At 36.9% G+C, this 26,445-nt stretch overlaps 1 pseudogene; it reads right to left on the bottom strand.

Annotated features, from left to right (window-relative positions):
* Window positions 1-307: 307 nt before the first annotated feature.
* LOC113040088 (protein strawberry notch homolog 2-like) overlaps window positions 308-26,445 on the bottom strand; it is a 48,578-nt pseudogene continuing 22,440 nt past the window's right edge.

Here is a 26,445-nt window from a genome sequence, read left to right as displayed (position 1 = left end):
ACAATTCAAATTATTTTACGAGTATGTAACAACGATACGCAGGAGAAAGGAACTACTTGCAATTTCACAAAAAAATAAAAAAAATAAAATTCAAGTGCAAATGTGGCTGAAAGAATTTCCCTTAATGAAAATAATTAAATAAACTGTGCAGTAAATATGCAATAATGGCTAAATAAATAATATTTCATGTGTGTCAACCTAGACATTATACATCTGGATACATTTTATCAGATTTAAATACATTTTTGTTAACTAATTGGACATAAATTTCATCCTGAGATAGGGAGTGGTTATATATAAGAATAAAATATATAAGAATGTATCAATTGCATAAAGAATAAATTCGATTTGAATTGTTTGCCTTTTTGTTTGCAAATATCATAGTATCAATAAAACAAAACATATGAAATAAATCGAAATCATGTCCCTTTAAAATTAAATAAGAATAATCAAGTACACGTTACAAATATTCATATACATCTGGCAATGAATCTCTTAAATAAGGGCTAAAATTCAACTGGATAAAAGTTTTATTGCCTCTTCTTGACTGTACCAGAGATGCATTTCACATTGCATCAACGAAGAAATCAGATCTTTTTTATTATCCACGCTGGATTGTGAGGGAGAAAGGACTTTTTAGTTTCTAGGTCACGATGGAAATGTACTAAGAAAGGGACAAAGTGCGACAAAAGTCCTTTTGGTATCAATAAAGCGAATATATCGTTACCGTTCTGTCAGGGGACAGCAGGAAAGACTGTTCAGGTTCAGAACAACAGAGAGACAGCTGCACAGGTCAGTGATCTGTAGGTAGACACACTGTTTCAAGGCCTGATAAATAAAGGCAATAAATACGTTACAAACATCTGCCCGTGAACGGTACAGGAGTATGTGATCATGTCTACATTCTGTTCCAAAGGCACATTTCAACAGTAGCCTGTTCTCTTGCTCCTCAGATGAAAAGAGGATGTTTTGTTTAGCAGAAGTTCATCGTGGAAAAGAAAAGCTGATGATAGTTCGAAGCGAAACAAAGGTTAAGCTCCTCAGCTAGCCCCACATGGAATCTGTTGCCACAAAAGTGATAATACGGTAAAAAAAAAAAAAAAGATACTTGAGATACCATTTGAGGTTCTTTTTGGTCGGCACTTTGGTAGACCCCTTTGGAGAGAGTCAGAACGGTTCTATAAGGAACTTGGAGCCTTTGAACACCTTCAGAAGTGCCTGGAGCTTCCCCAACGAGGAACCAAATTGGTATCTCAAGTGTCTTTTCACTCCTGCATGCTCAATCCTGAGCCGAAGATACTGTACGCTGTGGTATGATATAACCGAAACAAAACCCAAGATTTGCGCTTGAACTATTTTTGGTAAATCAATACTCGTTGAAGCCCCAGTGTATAAAATTCAGGATGCCGAAACAGGGATGACTATCCTGTAGGGATCATACTGGACTGGAGAACAGAGCGAACACCAAACGTCCTCCCGTCTTGTGAAGCAGAGTCTCATGCTTGGGGAACCGAGACCAATGGCGGAGAAGGACGCCGGCCGTGGTCAGACTACAGCCCTGAGTGTGTGCGCGTTTTACAGGAGAGTCCGACTGGAAAGCTCTCACTCGGGTTGTTGGTACTTAATGACGGACTGGTGTGGTTCGGTTCCACCTTGAAGCATGCTGTTCAACACCTCTCGTACGTTTATGATGGCTTCAGAGCTGCAGTGGCTGTTGGGTAACGGGAGCATCTGCTGGTCGGTAGTGGGGAGAGGGACGAGCGGGGAGGAAGACGGTGTGAGCGAGGGAGTGAAGTCGGACAAGGACGAAGAAAAGGAATTGGAAAAGTCCATGGGTACTGATGACGAAGCTGCATCTGAGGAGGAGGAAGCAGGGGCAGTCTGAGTAAGGGGTGTTATAAATGAGTTCAAGGACAGTAGCATCTCTAACAGGTCTTTGTCCAGTGATGAACTGCTTTCCTGTATGGCCTGGCTCTCCTGCTGCGGCTGCTCTTGAATAAACTCTTCAAGGTTGAAGTTGTCCACAGTAGGGTCAGCTTGCCTGGAGAGGTTGTCCCCACTCAGCTCAGCTTGAGTGCTAACTTGGGAGTCCAGGATTTCTTCCAAAGGGTTTTTATTGGAAGGGAATGAGGTGAAGGAAACGTATGGGGTGGGTAAGCTGGGCAGGTTGGGGGCCGGCAGAGTGCTGAACAAACTGGGGTTGAAAAAATCTTGAAGCTGACGCTGTGCCATCAGCCTCTGTTGCTCCTCGGCCTGACGCTGCTCCTGAGCTTGCTGCTCCTGAGCTTGCTGCTCCTTCTCTCGGCGTCGCTGCTTTACCTCTGCGTCCATCTTCAGCAACTCCTGACGCACCTTTGACACGCAGGTCTCTGGGATCTTGATACCTGGGAGAACGAGAGAACATCCATTTCAAGATGCTGATTTCCTTTTGAAGACCAGAGCATCATAATCTGCTCGTCGGGGGTTATCAGGTTGACTCACCAACTTGTTTGCTGCTGTCCTTGGTCTTGAGGCGGACAATCTGGAGAATGCTGGAGCTGGTGATGTCAGCGACCACATCAGACACGCGCTTCCAGACGCGGAGCAGAGCGCCACACAACATGTGATACTGACGCAACCGAGTGCCCATTATGCACTCCTGACCCTCCTCTACCTTTTTGCACCTCCCGTTCCTGCAGGAAACATGCATACATGTTAGAATCATTGGGCTCAGTTTGGCTAGTACCAAGTCGGGAAGGTCTCTTCTCTCACCAGTTAGCATGGCTACATTTCCTGAAGGAGAAAGTGAACTGGTTTTCCCAGCTGTCCCGTGCCTCCTCCGGAGTGACCTGAAGCAAGGGTAGAAAACGTCACTTCAACACTGTATTCAACCTGTTTAGCTCACTAGATAACAGCTCTGCACATCATTTTTAGGAAGATCTCTTTCGCTCTGATCAGTATAGCTGAACACACCTTGCGGTATTTTTGTTGGAGGATCTCAAGGCTTTCCGTTTGGGCCTGCTTGCCGATGTTTGGTTTGTAGATGATCATGTTGCGCTCCTGGCCTTGCACGGCTAGCAGCACACATGGATAGTTACCTCTCAACTGCAAACGAGACAGGCACAAACATGTTCAGCGGCAGAGTCAACTATGGAGGAACTCTAATGACCTCCTTTTACCCCTGAAGAGAAAGGTTCTTCCAAGGAACCACCTTTCCTGTGTTACTAAAAGGAAGCTACATGCAAATTTGGAAAGATGAGACTTTTTTGCTAATATATATACTCACTTTATGGGATAAATAGAAGCCTTCTTCCGGGTTGCTGAGAGTTTTGGCCTTCTGGATAGCCTCCAACCATGGCATACCTCTATCTACACTTATCTGTTTAACAAAACAAAAGCGTTCTGTCAGAGGGATGTAACGTTTTACTGAACTCACGATGCAGCATGAGTAGTTTTTAATCTAAATCAGACTGTAAAATTTGAAATTATAGTTTAACTTTAGTTTTGTTAAACTATGCATAAAACATTATCTGAAGGAAACAGCAGAAGAGCTGAATGAGACGCAGATGCACTCTCTGCCAGCAGGTGGCGCTTATGAACAGCGATAATGAAGTGTTTCTTTGGTAACCGCTGTAAATATGACTTTAATATGCATTATTCAGAGGCATGGTGAAAAGAAAATACCACCTTAACTTACTCCAATTCTATCGCGATTTGTTTGGCATTTTTAATCGTCACATATTTTAATCGATTTTCAACCGATTTTCATCGTAACATCCTTATGTCCAACATGTCCTGCCTATCCCAAATATATGCGAAGAGAAAGGTCTTGCAGTGGGGTTTATTCTCTGTCAAGGAACCACTTACAGTAACGGCTGTTAAACCAGTTCTCAGTGCGCAAGCTCTCAAAATAAACTTTGCTCTTGTTGGAAGGTATGATTAACGTGTTTTTAGTGTGTGTCACACATGAAACTCATGTGACTTAGGCATGTTTTCTAAGCTCAACTATTTAACAGCTGTTTTTTATGAACCTCTGTATGAAAGAATCTATGCAACTTTGCGTATCGTCAACTTTCAGGCACACTTTAAAAAAAAAATACTGACCTTGTACAGGATAACTTGACCATCCTGAGGATTTCCTGCTGTTAGAAACTTCTCCTGTGTTTCTTCATAAATCTGATCATTGCCTGGTGCCAGATCTGACAGAAAGCAGATACTTGTTTGTCATCTAAACAGCTCAATCCAACGTAAAGTACCATACCAGCAAAAGAAGTGCTTCTTACCCAGTATTCCCATATCATATTTGCCCTCTTTCTTGTCCTTTTCGATCAAGTAGTCGAAATTGTCCGTAAAGTACTGGAAGAGGGAGTTTTGTTTGTGCACCTCTAGGCCCAGTATCCGGTTGAGGAACTTGCTGATATTGCAGTCTAAAACAAAGAGGAGTCACATGATGTGTGGCGATATCTGTATGCATGTGAATAGCATGTGAGGAAATACGTCAGGTGCCATGTGATATGTCTCTTGTGGAAACCTTACCTTTTTCAGTGTTGATGCCCAGGCGTGATTGACTGCACAGCATGCCTACATCCATCATACCGTGCTTCATGTCTAAGATTAGAAGGCATTGGTGAGATTTAAGGTTCTACCTGATACACATCTTAATGCGAGTAAGAGTAATGCACAAAACACGTTTACCTTTGAAGAACATGGCGTCTCCACCAGGGTAGTCCTGTGGAGGGGGTACCTTGCTATCGATCTGACCAAGGATGGCTTTGGTAGTCTTATCTAAAGCTTTGGCGCCATACTGTGAGCAACAGACCATGGGTTAGTCCATGATTTATCATAGTATTTTTAGTAGTCACGGTTCTATGTCAGTTACTCACTTTATTTTCAAAGTTGTATTTGCTAAGGTCTCTAGACTCTGTGGCCCTCCTGTCACCATGAGTCAGAGCTCCCTGTGAAAAGCAAACACGTCGGTTAGAAATGTCAGGAATGAAATAGTGAATTGAGGGCTTAAGTAAAAATAATGTTTTAAGTACAATACAAATTAAGTACAAATACAAAGAGTAGGCATGTCAGGGACGCACCAAACTCTCCAGCCTCTTTGCCACGATGGATGCAAATCGCCGCTCGCCTGCCAGTTCGGAGATCAGGAAGATGTATTCCGGTGCTGTGACCTGATTAGAACGATGAGTACGACCTGAAGAACAGAAAGTGTTGTCAGCTAGTTGTTTGCGGTATAGTGACACTCTTTATGGGAAGAGAGCTTTGATAACAGAGGTTGTGGCTGGGTGATGCAGGTGGAATTGATGACGCTGTGTTTGGTTGTTGACAGTGTAACCACTTTTCAACAGCACTTGTGATCTAGCCTGGAGTTGGAGGACTGACCCACTTAGAGTAGACGAAATAACTAGCGCATGGCCACAAACTTAATAAGTGACATTAGGTAATGCTGCCTGCTTACCAAACTGCTGGATGGCCCTGTCTGCACTCCAAGGGAGCTCCAGGGTAATGTGTACCCTCCGACGCTGATTCTTCACCCTTTTGTCGGCCTGAAGTGAGATCCCAGAACTGGCCGCTTCTGATATGATGGCTACCAACTGAAGGGAGTAAAGTCAGGTTTTACTGAGAAATCAGGAACTGGAAGCAGAATGATTTGAGATTTCCTTTCTGAGATCTACCTTCTCGCCATTCATGAAGCGATCTTTCTCTTTGACGTTGATTTGGTCGATAGTGTGGCCCTGCTCAGCGCGGGATTCGTACCGGACGCTGCCGTCGGGTCGACGCACCACTCGGCCTTTGCGTCCCGTCATCTGTGCGCGCAGACACGAAGAATGTTTAGCGCTGGGACACAACCTTGTTTTTAAGGTATAGCTATGTATAGGGATATAAATACTTAAATAATGACCTCGGATACTTGTTCTGGACCTCCAAATTTATCAATGAGCTCATCCAGTGTGTTAAGAGGTAGTTCTTTTCCCAGCTCAGCGATCTTGTTGAGAAGCCCTTGTTTCTTCTCCTCTAACCGTGCTAAGAAAGGATGAAAGCGAAGATCAATTGCTTTTGCTTCCTTTAAAGGTACTGTGAAAATGATCAGGAAGCGTGGAGATAATAAGACTTGCTTCGTGAAATACACACTCAATGTACCCATTTGGTAGCTGGTTTGATCGACGAAGATGACATCGTCGTTGTTGTCTTGGACGGAGTCTGGCGAGGAGTTGGAGTCGCTATCCAAGACGTCAGACTCCGTGCTGCTGTCATCGCTGATGTTGATCACTCCTGCTACATCAGTGCCGTGCCGGGGTTGTTTTGGCTGCCGTCCCCGTGGCTTACCTGCGGAAGAACATTCAATCAAACCATGAAGCTAAAACATAAGACCGCCAATGTATGGAGAGTGATACTAAAGCGCGAGACAACTCACGTTTCCTCTTGTTCCCCGCTCCTTTTTCTCTCCTCTGCTTCTCGGACGGAAAGTGTTTGAGGACCAGTGACCGAAACACCCCCCTGAGGAAAACACACAAACATATGTCAAAAAAAGTGTGTGTAATGGCTGATGGCCTCAGGAAGTGGTTGTTATCAGATGACACTGGGTTTCAGAGTGATGCATGGCCTGTGAGACACGGTAACACATATTGAGAAACCTTTCTATCATTGTGAAACTGCAAGAGCACTACTCTGGAAAGAAGTAGTCATAAGGTGTCCATATATTTCAGAAAGGTTTCAATGGTCCCCTAAAATTCACTTACTCCGCAGCAAGAGACGAATCTTTCTAAGTGTCCGTCGTTTTCGTCAAGGACTTCTCTGGTTCGAGCCTCACCTGTTGACTGTAGCCCTATCACGACACACTAGAGAGAGGAGCAACACAAAGAAATGTCAAATTCCTATCCCAACACAATTAATCATTAGAGAGAGTTCAGGGATACGAATCTGACTGACCTTCCCTGCTTCCAGCTCCTTTTTGGCCAGTTCCACAAGGCAGCGAACCTTGGCGGCGATGCAGAGGTATTTAAAAAAACGCTGGTGGGACGACCAAAACTGACCCCACAGGGACTTCCTGGAACTCATGCAGAGCTCGTCAGCAGCCTGCATGAACTCGACTAAAGCTTCCGCCCACTGCAGATGAGATATCAGATTTGTATGTCAGATATGGAGATACAAAGTAGGGCTGTCACGATACCAAAAATCTAGAAGTCGGTAACAATACCGCTAAAGGAACACAATGTTTGATACCAAGTCGACAGCATGGGGGAGAAAATAACAATTATACTTAAAAACGATCTCCTTTAACATACAAAAGCACAACAATAGTGGCATTTGGCCTTCAAACACACACACACACAGATGAACGGGCGCACACACGCACGCACGCACACACACACACACACACACACACACACACACACACCTATACTCTGAATGCAAGCAGTACTGTAGTTTAAATTCACTGACATACTGGCATGCCTAAAATATATATTTTTAAAACCATTAAGATAAACAATACTTATTTAAACCAGTAATATTAGCCAATTATGTTAATAATCTGCGGATGGATTCACAACAAATGAACAAACTGTAAGTTGTCAGACAGTCAGTAACTTGTAACAATCTACTACTAGTAACAAACCCTAGTACACAAACGAATGACCCACTTACAGACCAATTTAGATACTTGTATTCCTGTACTTTATTTAAAGGGACAGTTCACACAAAATGTCAATTCGGTCCTCATTTAGTCACCAAACCTATACAGCCTAGTAACTATTTTTCCATATACTGAAAGTGAATGTTGAGACTAAAGATGTTCAGCAACTTCATATAATCAGTTGAACAGATACATTTTTAGTCTTACATTGGCTTCAGAAGACTACTTTTGACAGCTCTAGTCCCTGTTCTCTTCCATCGTACTTTTAAGAAAAATATTGTCAGAAGATTTTAATATAAGCCAAGAGGAGACTGGTTTTCTTTACTGTAAACAAAACTGGTTCTCGTCTTCCACTCTCTCGGGGCACGAGGACGACAGTTAGCTGAAGCTAGAGATTACAGTTAAGCAGTTTTAAAATATGGATATTTTTCTTATACTAAACAGATCACTTCAGAAGGACTTTATTACCCTTATTATTTATTTAAGTCATTTATCAGATTTGGACTCCAAAATCTGTGTCTTGAACAACAAACAGACTACACGTTCTACCAGAACATGATTTTAACGACATGCGTACTGTCATTGATAGCGCGGGGACTAGACAGGAAGGTGACATGAGCACAAACAAACAATGGCTAGAAAACAGCAGTTTGCTCTCTTGTCATCAGGAAAAGCCCCCCAAAAAAGAAAACCTGACAGCAGACACAAATCTGGATTGCATGAAGAGGACTGTCAAAATTTCTTTGAGGTAAAATAGTTTTTAACTGACTTTTTCCCACTCTGTCACTGTGATCCTTGGAGAAAACATAAATGCGGGAGTGCTGTAGCCATAGCTCCACAACATTTCCTCTACTGTAAAATCACACCAAACAGAAGCAATAACGTTGTGTCTCTTTCGTTTCGGCATGTTGAAAGCATGTACGAAGCACTTTTCTGCTGCTATTGGCTGTTGTCATAGACTCATTGTGGACAACGGAAAAAAATTAAACATGTCATTTACGAATCCCCATGACACCCTACGTCAAGCAAATCGTGCAAAAATTGTGCTAAAATCATATAGTCTGAAGGCGATACATTCTTAAATAACAGTCATCTAAAAAAAACTCACTCTGGGGGCTCAAATAGTATATTTTAAACCCACGTGTCAAAAGGTTAATCTAACTCTGATTGTGATCGTCTGAAAGAAGAAGCCATGTACACCTAGGGATGGCTTGATGGTGAGTAAATCATGGGGTAATTTTCATTTTTGAGTGAACTATCTCTTTAAAGTAAAAGTAAGATGAATTCTCATAACTCACAAGTTTAGCAGCTTTGTTGTACACAAGTTTGAAATCTTCATCCAAGCTGATCTCTTCTATGCGGAACGAGACTCCTGAGAAGCTGAGCTGACGTGCGATGTACATCCCGCTGACCTTCATATCCATTGCGACGATCTCCATGGCCCCACGCCCCTATCAATGAAGAGTTCATTCAGATTACAGATCCAAAAAAGGACTGTTTTCAAACTGGCCAGCTAGCAAGTACGTGCTCCTCTACAAACCTCTTCTCAATGGCGTGGAGGAAGTCATCAAAGGTTCTGAAGGGCGTTCCCTCTCCCCAGATCCCCAGGCGGCTCATGTAGATCATGTTCTTTGGCTCCGAGGCACCTGTGGCACTGGCGTATACCACTCTGGCTGACGGCAACTTGTTCTGCAGATCCAGCACGGCCTTGCCCATCTTTGTGGATGTTGCGTTTTTGGCTTTGTGGCATTCGTCAAATATAATCTATGTCTAGGGTCAAGGGTAAAACCAACTTCACTGTTCACACTCATATCACCGACATATTTCGCTGAGGACTGATAAAACAAAACCAAACCAAATTTTCCAGATTTGTATGTCATCTTTAGTTTTCTCATTTTTCAAATTCCAGAATTGTAATCAATTTGGATAAATAATAATATTGTATTATATGTTGTTTTTGTGATAACACTGAATTTGTAATATTGCTTTAATTTTTGGAAACAACATGTATTTTGCAAGAGGTTTAAAGGCAACACAAAGTTAGCCAACTCCTGCCAACACAATCTGTTTATGCACATAGCAGGTGAAGGATACAACTCCATCAAAACCCGGCTCACACCAGTCTAAGATCTGCTTTAGGCGCGTTCGGTGTTGGCGCCCGCCTGACTCTCCCCAATTAGTGCCGAGTAGGTCGCAAACAGGACCCCTTCTGAGGTAGCTGTGTCTCCGTACTTTATCTGCATGGACATGGAGTTACAGTTAGACACGATGAGAAAAGCCATGGGGAAAGTCTGTGAGAATGTGCATCACTAGAAACGTGAATCTCCGTTAACAGGGCTGCCGTATTGAGCCGCACAGTAATAGTGACCTTATTCAAGGCATGCACTTGTATATTGGGTGCACCGATGTCTTGGAGATCCCTCTCTGCATCATATTTCAGGTCATTGGAGACACTGAACCTGGAGGAAGATGAGGAGGATGAGGCATCGGATCTAGAGTTCGTCTTTTGTTGTGGTGTCAACGGTGCGAGTTTGTAAGGCTTGATGGATCTGGAGATCCCTTACCATAGTGCTTTCTTCCTTCCCTTTAGGTAGTTTTCTAGAATGATGCCAGCCACTGTGCGGCCTTTACCCACTCCAGCGCCGTCCCCTATGAGGAAGCCGGCCCGCTGGTTGTTCTGCAGAATCACTTCATGTTGCTGTAGAGTGTTATAAAGAAGTCGATATTAATGATCAGAAAGAATAAAATATTTGCAAACAATCAGTATGATACTGATTTTTACTATATCTTTATGATGGAACTGCAGATTATGAGAGAAATACCAATGGTCAATTGAATAAAAGTTTATGACTTTTACATGCAATATTAAATTAAGTAAAAAAAAGTTTGTTTTAATTAAATGTTTTTATTTATTTATTCCAAATAATAAAAAATTTATAATTTCATGAAATTCATTATATGTAGCATTAATTAAAGTCTCAGGTGGAAGTTTATTAGTAAATAATGTCGTTTTGACAGACATTTTACATTTGGAAAATACTGCCTTAATGGACTGTGAGGACTGTATATAATATATATATATATATATATATATATAATAAAACTTTAAAATGAAAATAAATAATGAAGAAAAAAAAAATAATAATACAATAAGTAACACAAATGACACAAAACATAAAATGTAATAAATAGATGAATAAATGAAGATCTAAACAATTTAAAATTATTTGTAAATAGTCTGAAAATAAAACAATTCATAAATAATATAATAAATAAAATAAATTACACAATACAAAAAAAAAATACTGCAGGACAAATGTGAACAATTTAAAATGTTTTATAATAGCTTCAAAGTTAAACCAATACATAAATGAAAACAAAATATATAAAATAATACATAAATAAAACAAATCAATCAATAAACAAATAACTTAAGTATGCAAGATCTAAACAAATGTAAAATCGTTTGTAAATAGCCTCTAATATATATATATAATTTTTTTTGTGTGAAAGAGTTCAGTCCATTATTTTCTTTTAAGGTTTTGTTGTGCATGTTGTTTAACTAAGTGGGACAAGAAAGGCAAAGCTGGTCGGGGTACCTGGCAGGTGTAGATAATGGCTCCAGCTGCAAGGCAGAGAGCTGTCCGCTGTTTATGGTGGTCTCTGGGATGGACACGGTGTAGGTGATATCAGGAGGAGGTACGCTGGACAAAGTGTTTGGTCTCCACCACTCGGTCTGGATGGGATATTCCCTATCTTGGCTAAGATAGCAAAAGAGAATGCAAAAACAATATAAATCCTCCATTAGGACACAAAAAGCCATAAAATGCATTGCAAAAATCAATGCTTACATTTAGAGGGTCTGTAGTCTGCATAGGTGTCAACATGACCCAGCTCTTCTGCCTCCTCAACCTCGACTTCCTCTTCCTCTTCTGGCTGTGTTTGGGGTCTCTGTGTAAATACGTGATATGATTGAGAAGAAAAACAGAAAGCGAAAGACTTTACATAGACACTGAAATCTCATTTACATGTTAAAGAAATAATATTTATATTTGTATACAAATATTTTGAATGACATTTTTAGTATGCTTTTATTTAAATTATTTTATTTAAAAACATTTATTAATATATCATAAAAATGTATTTACTACAACTACTGCTACAGTTTTTCTAAAAATATATATAATGTTCATTATTAAAAACATACAATTTGCTGATAACCTCCTATGGGTGGTGTATTAATGATAGCAGTGATGTCATCTAACGAGTTTAAACCTTGAACCTGTTAGGATTCAACTGAAGAGGGAAAAGAGAAACAAAAGAGAGTGAAAGAAAAAGTTAAAGCCAACACAAAGATCACATGCTTTACTATCAGAGTCGGAACAAAGGTTCAGTTCATGCGCGTGTCAAAACAGGTGTGGTTTCTCGTACTACGGAAATAATATTCAGCATAGATGCCAAAAACGACTGAAAACCATTGATTAAGTTCAACATTAGCATTTGGAATAAGTGCGTGTCAGGAATTGGCCTCACCTCTTGGACTGATGCTGGTGTTTTGATGTCCCATATCGTAGGCACGTTGGGAGGCATGTCAGTATTAATTAAGTTATTAACAGTGTATTCGGTTAAGGAGTCGGTCGGAGGGGAGAAGATCGCCAGATCATCCAGACAACGGAGGTCCTGAGAGAAGAGAAAAGAAAAATAATTCACCAATCAGTATTTTACTTGCTGACCTGGTCCAAAGTACTGCATAAGGTTACAGAGAGACAAAAGGTGTGGTCACGAAATTAGCGAAAATAGCTAAATTGTTAACATTTGAAGATTTCGTGAAATACTTCATATTTAGAATTAATTAAAGTCTCAGAGGGAAGTTTATAGAACGTAAAGTTTATAGAACAACTGTGAAGGATAGTTAAAATGAAACAAATAATGAAACAATACAATAAATTAATAATACAATAAATAAAACAAATCAAGCAAATAAAATAATGAATAACAATTAATGCACGATCTACACAATTTAAAATCTTTGTAAATAGCCTTAAAATAAAACAATAAATAAAATGAATCAACAAATAAGAAAATACAATAAATAAATTAGCAAAAAAAATAAATTAAGGAATTTATGCAAAGCTCAAACAGAAGCTGAAAATTCGGAATGACTGGATTTAGAATTTCGACAAGCAACAGTAAATGTGAGCACACTTTAAGAATGAAACTTCTTAAGATACTGTATCTGAATATGAAACACATATGTTAATTGCAAACCAGAATGTGTTGGAAATTGCAGACAAATTATGCTGTTTAAATGGTGCAATTGATCCGGTTTCACCATTCTTCCCAGTGGGAAGTCGTGGCCTAATGGTTAGAGATTCAGACTCGTAATTCAAAGGTTGTGAGTTTGAGTCTGGGGACGGCAGGAATTGTAGGTGGGGGAAGTTAATGTACAGCGCTCTCTCCATCCTCAATACCCTTGAGCAGGGCACCAAACACCCAACTGCTCGCCGGGTGCCGCAGCATAAATGGCTGCCCACTTCTTTGGGTGTGTTCACTGCTGTGTGTGTGCACTTTGGATGGATGTATAGCTGATGTCATGTCATAAAGAACTCTATGCATGAGAGTTCAGATTAGAGATGGCTGTGAAGCACACACACAGTGAATATAGCCTGAACCCGCAGTCTAATTAAGATGAAGTGTAGATGGTATGTCACACGCAACAACACAGCATTATACTTTGGTTGTGAAGAACAATGCACTCAGAATCAGAGGCTTTTGTAGTTAAAGAGTGCATGTGTGCGCTAATGGAAAGTATGGGGAAACTGAAGGGGCTCGAGACGCTCTTTGCACAGCCAAGATTTCCAAGAACTCTTCACTATTCGAGGAAAACCAGTGAGCGGTAAACAACCAGGAACTGGAGGGTGGCCAGAGGCTGTGGTATTCAATCCATTTCATTAATAGGAACCATTTTTCGGTGTGAATCAGATTAGGGCTGACCTCAAAATTAGCTCCTTACAGTCTAAAATATGACTTGTACTGATATAATCATATCACAGTGCTTTAGATTCTTGTGTTCTTTGTGCATGGATGTGCACAGAGGCTGTTTCAGAGCTGAATCAGAGCTGCTGCGAAACATGACTTTGTTGCAATAATGAAGGTGTGTATATGTTTATGATGCTAGATGGATCACAGCGGTATCGTGAGAACCTCGGAGCTTGACTGCGTGCTTTTTCATAAAGATGAAAGGTTTAAAAACGAATGCATGCTAGTTTTGTTAGAAGCCACAAATTCAAAGGTTTTGTACTTCCTCTATACTTGAATATGGAGATTATAAATATAGATTAAAAGCAGCGACATGAAACTGAGAGTGGAAAACTCTGCCATCATGCATCATTTCTTTTTTTATCTCATACATATCTTTTTTCTTTTTTTTTTTACATTTTCCATTATTAAAAAACTGTAACAATGTAATATATATATATATATATATATATAAGATGTTTATTAGAATTTATATAAAATAATAAATGTGTGTTTGTGTGTGTATATATACACCTATATATAAACAAATGGCATATATATATTAGGGATGTGCGCAATGACTAATTTGAATGTTGTTTATATTGAAGTTTTGTATCCAACTAATTGACTAGTCTAAAAGCAAGAAACCCCCAAAAGATGGTTAAAAAAAAAAAAACTTTGTGCGTGCATGTATACAATAGCCTTATTTGAAATACTTATTCTATGAATCAAATTGTCAAATCCCTCAATGAATTCCACTAAAAATAATTCACAATTATGCCATAGTCTAACCTTGACTCACGTTATCATCATTTGATTTTATGCTGTAAAAAAAAAAAGAAAAAGAAAAAGAAAAGGAGGAGAGCACAGACTCAATGTCAGCCAATGCTTATTTATTAAAATTAGCTGGGGAAATGCAGAACAATGGAAAATCAATCAACAGCCGGACAGAATTCTTCATTTTCATATAATATTAGCACACATATTAAAACACAAGTAAAAAATAATAGGAAATTTGATCAAAGAATAGTATTAAAACAGTTTTTAAAAAACACACTTCATCATGTGCTTTGTGGGAACTGAAGTCGCAGGCACGCAGAGATAACAAAAAGCAAGCCAACAGAAGTTCGTAAAGCATCTGGACATCCCGCACCACCACTGAAGTAGGTATACGTTAGAGCAATAGGTGGCGTGATCGCAGTGAATAACATGATTGACATTAGCTGGGTTTGGCTAGTCTCTAAACTAACACCTACATGCCTTTATTGAATATGATTACGTATTGCTCCAGTAGTTATTGTAAGCCAATTTGACATTACAGTTTACATTATGTATATATATATATATATATATATATATATAAACACACGCACTTACCATTTGGTTAGGGTTAGGATTACTTGCATGTAATTATGCGTAATTAATTGTTATTATAATAGTAAGTACATATAAAGTGTGACAAGCACACCTTAAAATAAAAAGTGACCTAAAAATCTTTAATTTAATGTCCATGAATATTTAATATATTTAAACACACATACAAACTTTTTATGAAATATAGTTGAACATTTTCACATTTACAAGAACATTTACAAGAACAACAGAAATCGGCAATTATATGCATAACTCTTTCTCATACATATCACATTTTATTTTAAAATTTTCCATTAAAAACAATGTGTGTGTATATATATATATATATATATATATATATATATATATATATATATATATTCACACACACAAAATAAATAATATATACTTTTATTTTATCTACATTAAAATTGTAATACATTTAAAAGATAAATAATTAAAATTATATACTATTCATACATAAATACCCTCGAAAATGTTAGATTTCCAACTGTTTCCAACTTTCTAAAATTGAAATGTCATTTATTGGAGCAGTGTTTATTAAAAGTCTAGGCCTAAATCACACTATAATAAGTCGAGTGTTTAAGCAACAGTCTGTTCCTGTCTCCAGGCAGTGGTTAAGTTGTCTTTCCGCATTCAAATGATGTTGCTCACTGATTTCATTGTGCTGGGAAGGATGTGCTTGTGGAACACAGAATGACTTGACAACGGACAAAAACACATTTTTATGCCCATATATAGAATGGCAACATTTCAGGAGGGACCTGATATAGAGCGTCTCGGCACTTGATTCACTCCCCCTGAAAAACCAAGAAGCGCTCGATTCAGGAGTGAAGATGCTGCCAAAACCCATCAGCCGGGTGGATTCTGAAAGGTCACAACCTGCCCATTTACTCTGATCAAACGACTGCGGTCGTGATTTGCTGTCAGAATCGTGTTGTAACATATTTTATGCTTACTTTGATCTTTTGAGGACACATTTGCAGAGCACTGCCAAATGGAACAAAGAAATCCCAGAAGTCAACTTGATTTCAATAAGAACAAAAAAAACTAAAACTACAGTTCTCTAAGGGGAATGACTTTTGATATTGTTTAGCAAATGACAACGGCATAATTTGACTTTGTACATTCTCAGGCAAACCACAAGGAACAAGGCAAGACTTCCTGGAAGGCCAGACCGCCTCCTCTCTCTCCACTCCTTTTCTCCGCTGCTGAGCCAGCAAACAGGGATTCCCCTGCTTCAGGATGCCAGAGTGCCATCGGATTGATGAATGTTATTAATATTTCACTTTTCCTGAAATGTATTTGCTTAACCTGTTAACTGTCACTCACCTTTTTGAAGATAGACATGAATGTGCATGATACAAACATACCTTTTTTTTAATTCATGACTGAAAACATTTTGTAACATGATTTTGATGTACCATTTACATGGTAATGCAATGTCTGATTTTAAAATGGGTTTTGAAGGATGAATTTTGAGATTTTATGTTTTCAAGTGATATATAACTTCTGATGATTTCTATAATGTGATAGAGAAAAAGGCAACGAGGAAGTCTTTTTTTAAAACAAAGGTCAAAGCTCCTTTTGTAATGTAGATTTCTGAGGGTGCACTCTTGTCATAAATTCATCTATTACTTTTCCTACTAATTTTTAACAAACAATATTGGTAAAATATATATTTGGGAGTCTTAGACCTTTCCAACGATATATAGTTTGTCAAGATTAGATTAGATTTGATTGTAATATAGTATAGTCAACGTAGGCGTCCCGTATACGGGACGGGGTGACATTTAACAGGTTAAAATGGAATTTCCATTTGTTAACAAATAAAAGATTTTGAGAAATAACTTATAAATGAGAAACATTTAAGCAGATTTATTTTCCCTTTTAACAGATTTTTGATAAAGGTGAATATAAATATACATAAAAAAATTTACAAAAAGGAATTCATTCTGCCAACTACCAAGCGACCTCACATGAACTAGTTGACCTCAACCGAATGAGACCATCTTTTGTTCCAGAGCGAGACCGTGGATATTTGCCAGACTAAATTGAGCCAATTTACATGATCACAAGGTAAAATGCCTGCAAATAAACACAGTGAAAGTTTAACCCTCAAGGTTTGAGGCTCATTTTCTAATGGTCAATTAAATCCTTAATTGTTCTAAGGTTTCTTAGATCTTTCATTGTACTTCTGTAAGTCTGCAACAACTAATTGACAAATTTTGTCATGAAGTCGAGTCTGCACTATGCACAGAAAGCCTTCACCAGTGACACCATGTAAGATTAAATTTCCATGAAGAAAAACGTTTACTCATATCCTCATAATGCAACCATTTGCATTATGCAAAACAGTGCGATAGTAGCAAGTGACATTAAATGCTGCTTTTGTTCTTATTCTTTTCAAAACAATATCAGTTCTTATTACTTGAAACTAGTTTTGGGAAGTTTACTTTGGAAATATAATAGGTTACAGATTACAAGTTACCCTAATTAACTATTTCAATTACTTTATTAATGTAACTGATTACATTTGATTACTTTTTGAATACCTTTCTAAATTTCTAATGATTTTTTTTCTAATGAACTGTTAACCATTTTCAAACATGTAAACCAGGCAGCATTAATCTGACAGTAGTACTCAACACTGATTACTTTAGAATCTTTCATCACTTGAGTTAAGATTATAAGAATTAAATTTTAAACTGCAACCACCACAAAATGAGACTTCCGCATGGTTTTATTTTATTTTATTTTTTTTAGATCATACTGAGGTTAAATACAGATGAGTGTTGGGTGAATAAAGGCCCCCTGTAGCGAATCCATGCATTTTTGTGAGATAAATATCCATATTTCCAATGGAGTAAACACTTTTTTTTTTCAAACAGCTTCTGATTGTGGGACGCGGAAGACGTGCAGGCAAAAGATGGAAGACGTATGCATTGCGCGCACCTCTGGGAAATGTAGGAGCAAAGGAAACAAAGTTTCCTTACTTTAGCAAAGAAAAACCAGTGTCCTCTTGGCTTATTTCGAAATCCTCAGATGTTTTTCTTTATAAATCCGACATTTTGTGCTTCTAATTTGTGACCAGCATTTTGTTTTGTTCTCTCTCTCCATACTCGTCACTAACCACGCAGTGCTGATATACTTTGACATTCGTCTGCATTTCTTTCTGATTCCCAACAGTCAACAGAAGTGAGAAAAAAAGTGTTTATTACGTTTGAAATTTGGATATTAATCTTACAAAACGCATGGATTTGCTACAGGGGACACTTTATTTCACTTCTTCTGAACTGTTGACAACAAACACCAACTTAACCCATTGAAAGGCTTGGAAGAGCAAGAACTATTTTTACTATAACTCCAATTGGATTATTCTGAAAGAAGAAAGTCACATAAAGAGGGATGGATTTAAATTCTCGGGTGAACTAACCCTTTAACTTTAAATAATTTTGCTCCTTTTAACTTTTGTAGTCACTTTATATTGTAATTTTCATACTTTAAATCAGTTGGAGATAATTGGGCAAGATGTAGAATTTCTATAGAAATAACTTTCAGGTTAAGCTTCAAAATAGTTGTGAATTGCAACATTATGTTTATATAAATATTTTAAAACTGTCATATTGTTACTTCTTGAGCAATGTGTCTAATAGAGTCACTTCTGAATTTACAAGAATGCAATGTAGTCCAAAAGAAAACACATAAATGGAGGAAAATCTCACCACAGTTTCGTCAGGGTGACCTGAACTCCATAACCTAAGAGACAAATCCTGCAAGGCACTTTCCAGCCTTGTGAACGGACAATTTCAGTTTTGTTAGGTTTTTGGATGCAGTGCTGTCTTAAATCAAGGCTTCTTTGAAGACTACTGAGGTGTTTGGGTTGGGGTGAACTGGGCAAAGATGGTAGTTTCCTAAAGCCTTTTTTTTTTCATTCGGTGGGCAACACCATGCATTGTCAGCATAAATTTTCAACGACCAAAAGCTGGAAGTGACAAGAAAATGACAAAATATATCCTCTGTGTCAGTGATTTACTGTAGAAGAGTTTTGTTAATCATTGCCGGGGGAAATATAGACAGACTCGGTAGAGATGAGGTGGCAGCACTCGTCTGTGGGGACCACCAGAAATGCATCATTTACTGTAAGCCTGCGCAAATGCTTCCTGTATGAAATATAAGGAAAAAAGATGCACCTGCAAGACAAGCTGGTGGCCGCACTCTGAAAATAAACCACACACAAACATCTCTTGACACTCCCGTACTGAAATAAAGCCTCATTATTATGACAATGTGTCAAGTTACACCACAGCATGACAGTTATTGAACCTTTCCAACCAGCACTGACGGGAAAACTGCAGACAAGCCTGAAGCGTCACTGCCAGATTATCATAGCAAGCTTCCTGATGTGTTTAATGTCTTGTTTATTTTGTTTAGGGAGGAGCAAGATAAGGATTAAGGGCAGGGATTATCAAAAAGATGGCAAAGGAGAGGAGAAAAAAAATAAAAACAATAAAAAGAGATAATATAAGCTAATGGCTACAAGAAAGAAAAAAGGCAAATTGAAAAAAAGGTCCAAACAAATGAAAGAAAACTACAAACAATGGCAAGCTTAGAGAAAGAAGGCAAACAACTGAAAGAAAGATGGCAAACAAGTATATGAAATGAAGCAGAAAATGGAAAGAAATGAAGGCAAGTGGAAAGAATAAATAAGGCAATTGGCCTAAAGAAAGAAAGTATGTCACAGAAAGAAAAAGAACGGAGGAATTGACAAATAAAAGAATATATGAACTACGAGAAAGTGGATAAAGATTAGACAATCAACCAAAACAATGGAAAAATAAACGAAAAGATCAAACAAACAATGGAAAGACAGAAAGGAAGAAAGACAGATGATTGGACAAAGGACAAACAAAAGAACATGCATAAAAAACTGATAACCTAAAGAAAGAGAGAACAGATATTAATAAAGAATGGACAAACGAAACAAGCAGATTAAATGAATGGACAAAAAACAGACAAATTAAAGAATGGACAAACGAAACAGACAGATTAAATGAAAGGACAAAAGTAACAAATTAAATGAATGGACAAATGAAACAGACAAATGATAGAATGGATGAACAATGGCTACCCTAAAGAGAGTGGACAAGCGAAAGAACAGACAAATTAAGGAGTGGATAAACGAGGCAAGCAAAAGAACAGACAAACAATGGCAAACCTAAAGAGACAAAAAACAGACCAATAAAAAAAGAATGGGCAAACGAAACAGACAAATAAAAAATAGACAAATGAAAAATGGCTGAACAATGGCTAGCCTAAAGAGAGAAGAGACAAATGACAAAAGAATGGATGAATAAATCCCAAGTGACACAACAAACAAATAAAAGAAAAAATATTGACGAGAGAACTGACAAATTAAAAAAGAATGGAGAAAGGAAATAATGCACAAGAGAAAGAGCAGACAGAGTGGACAAACAAGGCAAACAAAAGACTGGCAAACCTGAAGAGAAAGAGAATAGACAAGGTAAAAAGGATGGACAAACAAAACAGACAAAGAAAGAACACACAAGTAAAAGAACAGACAACTAAAAGAAACACGAACATAAAAGTGAAGAAAAAAGACAAAGTTCAAGGAGGAGATCTGAACACAAGGAAGATGTGGTGCATGTCATGCAGCGCTGCAGGTCGTGGGTTTGGGAAGCAAAGACTCATTGTGCCTTAATAGCACTTTACATCACACTGTTCCCGTAAATCATGAGCGTCGCCCTGCCTTAGGCCCAAAATAGAGACCCAAACCCCTATAACGCAAAAATCCTGATGAGCGGAATAAAGGGAAGTACCCTCCAGTATAAACTCATGCAACACAGGACATTCTCATCTAAAATACTTTCCACAACTAGAAGAGATTTGTGTGTGTGCTACAAAAAAAAATGAAGTTCATCCATTTCCTGAGACTGATGCAATCATTGGTGCTTTTTAACAGCAAGGAGATTTCAAAATGCAAACTCTAATGCAGAAAGGACCTCATTCAAATGGAGCAATAATTGTGCCAAACTGTGCCAAATCCAAGAATCACCCGTGTCCACCTCTCAGCTTTCACGTTTATCAAAATTATTCTTACAAGTCAGCTTTTGCAATCAGAATTATGGTTGTAAATGCAAAATATCAATCCAGCACTTGTCACATATATATATAAATATAAACAAATTAAATAAATAATAATAATATTAATAAAATGCTAAAACAATACATTTTAAGTTAAAATAATTATAATGAAATTACACTGTAAAATGTGATTGATTAACTTTATATTTAAATATATTATTTATATTTAATATTTTGTATCATACAGTGTCAGATTATTTAAAAATAATATAAATAAATTATTTATAATGCAAATTAAATAAATGTAAAATAAGTACATATAAATACAGCATTTTATATTTAAATACATTTTCTATACTACATTGTGTTATAAATTATTTAAATATTTATATATATTTAAATATCATATATACATTTATATAATTACACAATTAATAAAAATAAATAAAATTTTAGTTTAATAAAAAGTACAAAATAAAATGATTTCTTACTGAAAAAAATAAAATAAAAAATAAAAATAATAAATAAATAAATATATATATATATATATATATATATATATATATATATATATATATATATATATGTAGCATATTATTTGGGTAAATGAAAGAAAATAATAATTTTAATTAAAAAGTAATATATATATATATATATATATATATTCTCTGTATATAATAACTATATAATTACTATATATTTACTTACAGTCACTCTGACAACATGACTGCAAACAAACACAGGCATCAAAAACCCATCATAAAAAAATGCCAGAAAACTAAAAACTGACAGTTGTGCGACAGATCGCAGATTTTCAGAAGCTACAAGAAGAGTGATAAGGAAATCATTTTCTTATCTCATCAAGGAAATAATCTGAGGGAAACAAAGTAGAGCACCAGACAAGAAGCTTCTTCCCTTGGGCAAGCAAACCTGAATCTCTCACCCGACAACAACATATTTTCAACCTCCTAAAATGCTAAAAAAAAGGCTCACGTTAAAGAGATTTACGAGCCCTACCTTGGGCGGAGGACGTCCCAGCTGTGCATAAAACTTAGTCCAAAACTGCATGAGTGACATGGGTCCAAGTCACTATCATTCACCTCCTGAAGACAACAGATCCTTTCCATGTGCAAGCTCACAGCAGCTGCAACAACATTCCCGGAGCAAAAGAAAGAGGGCTCTCCCGCCAGCACAACAGGTATGTGAGAGACCCAGTGCCCTTCCTAGTCAACGAGGACTGACAGGTATGTGCATGGAGGTTCTCTCATATTGATTGTGGTTTAGTTCCTCAATGCTAAAGGTGGTTGAGAGGGGAGGGGAGCTGAGCGAGGGGGAGGGGAGGGGAGGAGCTTTCAGGAAATGATGCTTTTGTTGGTAAGTGACTAGAGTTACTGGCAGTCAGGCCCTCTTTACAGTACGTGGTGTAACTCAACCGCATTCGTAGTGTAAACAGTGCAGCGCTACGGTTCTCCAGAGCGCTGTGGCCACTGCACTGGATCTGTTTAATGCTGGCAGGTCATTATTTAATGATTATTACGTTTAGTGGCTCCCAGCTGAGCGCATTTCTTTCGGTCTGGGGCTCTAGCCTTTGGTGTTCATCACTTATGAATGGAAAACAATCAGGCCGAGTCACTTCACATCAAAGCGGATGAGTTAAGCGGGCGTTTTCAGCGCTTGCTAGATGCTGAGTTCATTCGGATGCAATTGGCCACTTTCCCAAAACGGATCAGACTGGCATAAACACCTGCCTTTGCTTCTTACCGAAAGAAACCAACATCAGGCCATCCGAGTGGATCTAATCAGTTAGTGTCTAGTAATAGAGATCGATGTCTTGGAGGCACATCGTGGCTGTAAGTAGCCGGTGACTGCTGGTCCCGGCGACCGAACGGCGCCTTGACGTGCGCAGATATCAGTAAACATGAGTCACTGATTATTAGCCTAAAGTATGGATAATATTCTTCCACTGAGGGGGTGGTGAAGAAAGATGAGAAAGATGTGCCGTTAATTTGCTCCGCAGAAAAGATGCAGATTTTAGTATCGTGAACTAACAATGCAGAAATATCACATGTGTAATCTGCATTTTAATACGCACACAATGACTCTTGTGTTGCTGTCATTTTGTAGTGAGAATGATCTTCCTAAAAGCATAGCTGAATGCAAAACTCTAGAAATACAACTAGAAACATAAAAAGAGAAATGTCATGTTACAAAATAAAATGAATATATTATAAAAAATATTCTAATATAAAAACATAACAGATAGAAAATATAAAAACAACACATACAATAAAATACATAAAATATAAATTACACTGGAATATTTGTGTTTATAAATATTTAATCTCTCTCTCTCTCTCTCTCTCTCTCTCTATATATATATATATATATATGTGTGTGTGTGTGTGTGTGTGTGTGTGTGTGTGTGTGTGTGTGTGCAATAATACAAAAAACTAAATATATTTATACTCATTAATTTTATTATTTCAACTATTCTAAATTTAATAAAACAAATATTTTTAATGAAATAATAAATAAAAAACTATCTAAAATATTAAAAATAAATGAAATAAAAATGCATTATAAAATGTATGTTACTGAGAAAAATATTTTTTGATTTATTATTTTGTATTTTATAAATAAATTATATATATAAAAGGTGCATTATAAAATGTATATTATTGAGAAGAAAAATATTTATATTCACTATAAATTTGTATTATTGATTATTTAGAGTATTTTAAATTAAAATATTTTAAATTAAATAATAAAACAAAAAACATTTAAATAAAAATAAATATTCTATAAAAAAAACATAAAAAGGTATGCTATTGAGGAAAATACATATTTGTATTTTTATACACACACACACACACACACACAATAGATTTATATTTTATTGATTTTTAATATATATTTTCTCTGTATATAATTTATGATATTATTTAAAACGTGTGTTTGTGTATTCATACACAATATATCTAAAGTATACATAAAAATTGTGATGGGATGTTTAAACCATTCAATAAATGGCAAACAGCAAGACAACATCTTGAAGACACATCTGAACACAGGCATCTTCCTTGTAAGATGTGTAGGAAAAATGCCTTCCAGTTAAGTGAAAATGGTGTAGGTTAAACTAGCGACTACGTTTCCTCTGAAATCCACTTACGGCAACCTCCCGCCCAAAGCCGTCTGATCATCTAAATCAATCTCTGCAGAGCAGAAGTAGTTCAAGAAAAAAACAAACAAAAAGCTTGCCAAAGACCCTCCCAGAGCCACGGATGACGATGCATGCACTACTAAACGTGCCTGTGACAGGAGTACGCAAATGCATGTAGGTTTGTAAGCTTTGTGGTCGGCTTGCGGTTTCACATTCTCTTGTGTTGTAGAGTTCAGCATGTCTTTTCCTTTAGTTTGAGAAGCATCTTACGTGCTCATCAAAGCAAAGAAACACCTCCTTCCTGTAGCCAATCAGAAGCAAGAGAGAGAAAACAACTAACAGAACAGAAATAATAATCACGCTATGCGCTTGTTATGTTCCTGCATTTATAAGCATATTTCTTGTTATTTGTAAGAGCTGGTGCATGCATGAGCGAGAACACAATCATTTCCAGTGAAGCTCTTGGCTGGGTTCAGTGAAGCTCTGTGCCTTTGCAGCTGCAAACTTATCAACAACCTCAGGCCAGGTGCATGTCTTCAGTATATGTGACAGGTGACAATTAGCATGTGTGCATGCAAGATCATCAGAAAGAACAAAGAACTGAAGCAAGATAGCTGCGATCATTCACACCTCCTACCTGTGGTTTCATACTGAGCCAAAAGCCTAAATTAATGCTAACGAACTTCAAATACTTAGAAATGGTCCAAGCTTTCATGTAGCCTAAAACTTTTTAGATTTCAAGATATCCACCAAAAAAGAAAAAACAACACCCACTCTCTGTCTATATACAGTATTTTTATATTTATAATTGAATAAATATGAATAGAAAAAATATATTTTATTTTTGTTTAATAATATAGGTTTATAATCTTTAATTGTTATTGTTTTTATTATTTCCTTTTATTTTTATCTGTGTTAATTAGTCTAATCAACAGTCTATAGAATAAATGGTAATATATTATAGAATTCTATGACATTATCATTTTATCATTATTTTTAATTAATATATCATCATTTATAAATGTATAAACAAACAAATATTAAACATTCAAAAGAAATTATATTTTTATAATGAAATAAAATTACTATTATTATATATGATTACATATTATACGCATAACAAATGCTAACAGTCTGTTTTTCTGTCTCTCTCTCTCATACATACACATATTTTATATATTATACATTTTATATTAAAATATATATTTGTTATTTGTTATATGTACAATAACTTATATAGACATCATATTTCTTTTTTATTTATCATTATATGTAAACAAATATATAATATTACTATTATATACGATTACATATATACACATAAAAAAACTATAAGATGTTTTAATTTATTTGTTATCTCTCTCTCTCTCTCTCTCACACACACACCTATAAATATTAATACAACATTACTATAATTATTTAAAATGGAAAAAATAGAGATCTGATATGTAAAATAAATTAGATAATGTGCACAATAAAATAATGTTTTCTTTTGTTTGTTTTTTAATGCATCATTATCATACACAAATGAATATTTAAATTATATTCCTCAGGTTTTATCATATAAAATTAAAATGCATGAATCATAATACTACTAATACTATTAATATTATTATTATTATTATTTTATATATTTTTTTAAGTAGTTGTAAAACCGAGTGACCCGTCAGTAAACAGAGTATCTTCAGCAGAGCATCAAGCTGTGGGTTTGGAGGCCTGAAGATTTGCGGCCTGTCGTTATTTTGATTGCACCCTCGTACATCCTGTAAACAACAGCTCGTGTCTAAACAAAAAGAGGAAATCCTGAGAGAGCTTCACATGATGAGGAACGGCATCCTGAACAAGCGCACAGCTTTGAATGTTTAATGTCAGACTGACAGAAAGAGACACACAGAAAGGCTGCTGGGATATTGGGCTGGACTGATGTGTCAGTGTCTTCCCTACAGCAGCTGTGTGCCATGACTGTGATCTTCTGAAGGAAAGCATGGCATTAACCACAACACATGCATCTTTCTTCAGTCTGAATCACCCAGACATGACACTAGCAAGAGCAGATGGAAGACTTCATTTCATGCTTTTTATTTGACCAGATCATCTCTATTTAAACATGATTAGCTATTACATTTGGAATATTTTTTTCCCAGACTGTTCCCAGAAATTATTTTAA

Source organism: Carassius auratus, chromosome 22 (assembly GCF_003368295.1).
Source record: "Carassius auratus strain Wakin chromosome 22, ASM336829v1, whole genome shotgun sequence".
Taxonomy (NCBI): domain Eukaryota; kingdom Metazoa; phylum Chordata; class Actinopteri; order Cypriniformes; family Cyprinidae; genus Carassius; species Carassius auratus.
The sequence above is the reverse complement of the archived record's forward strand: the minus strand, read 5'-3'. Positions and strand labels throughout refer to the sequence as shown.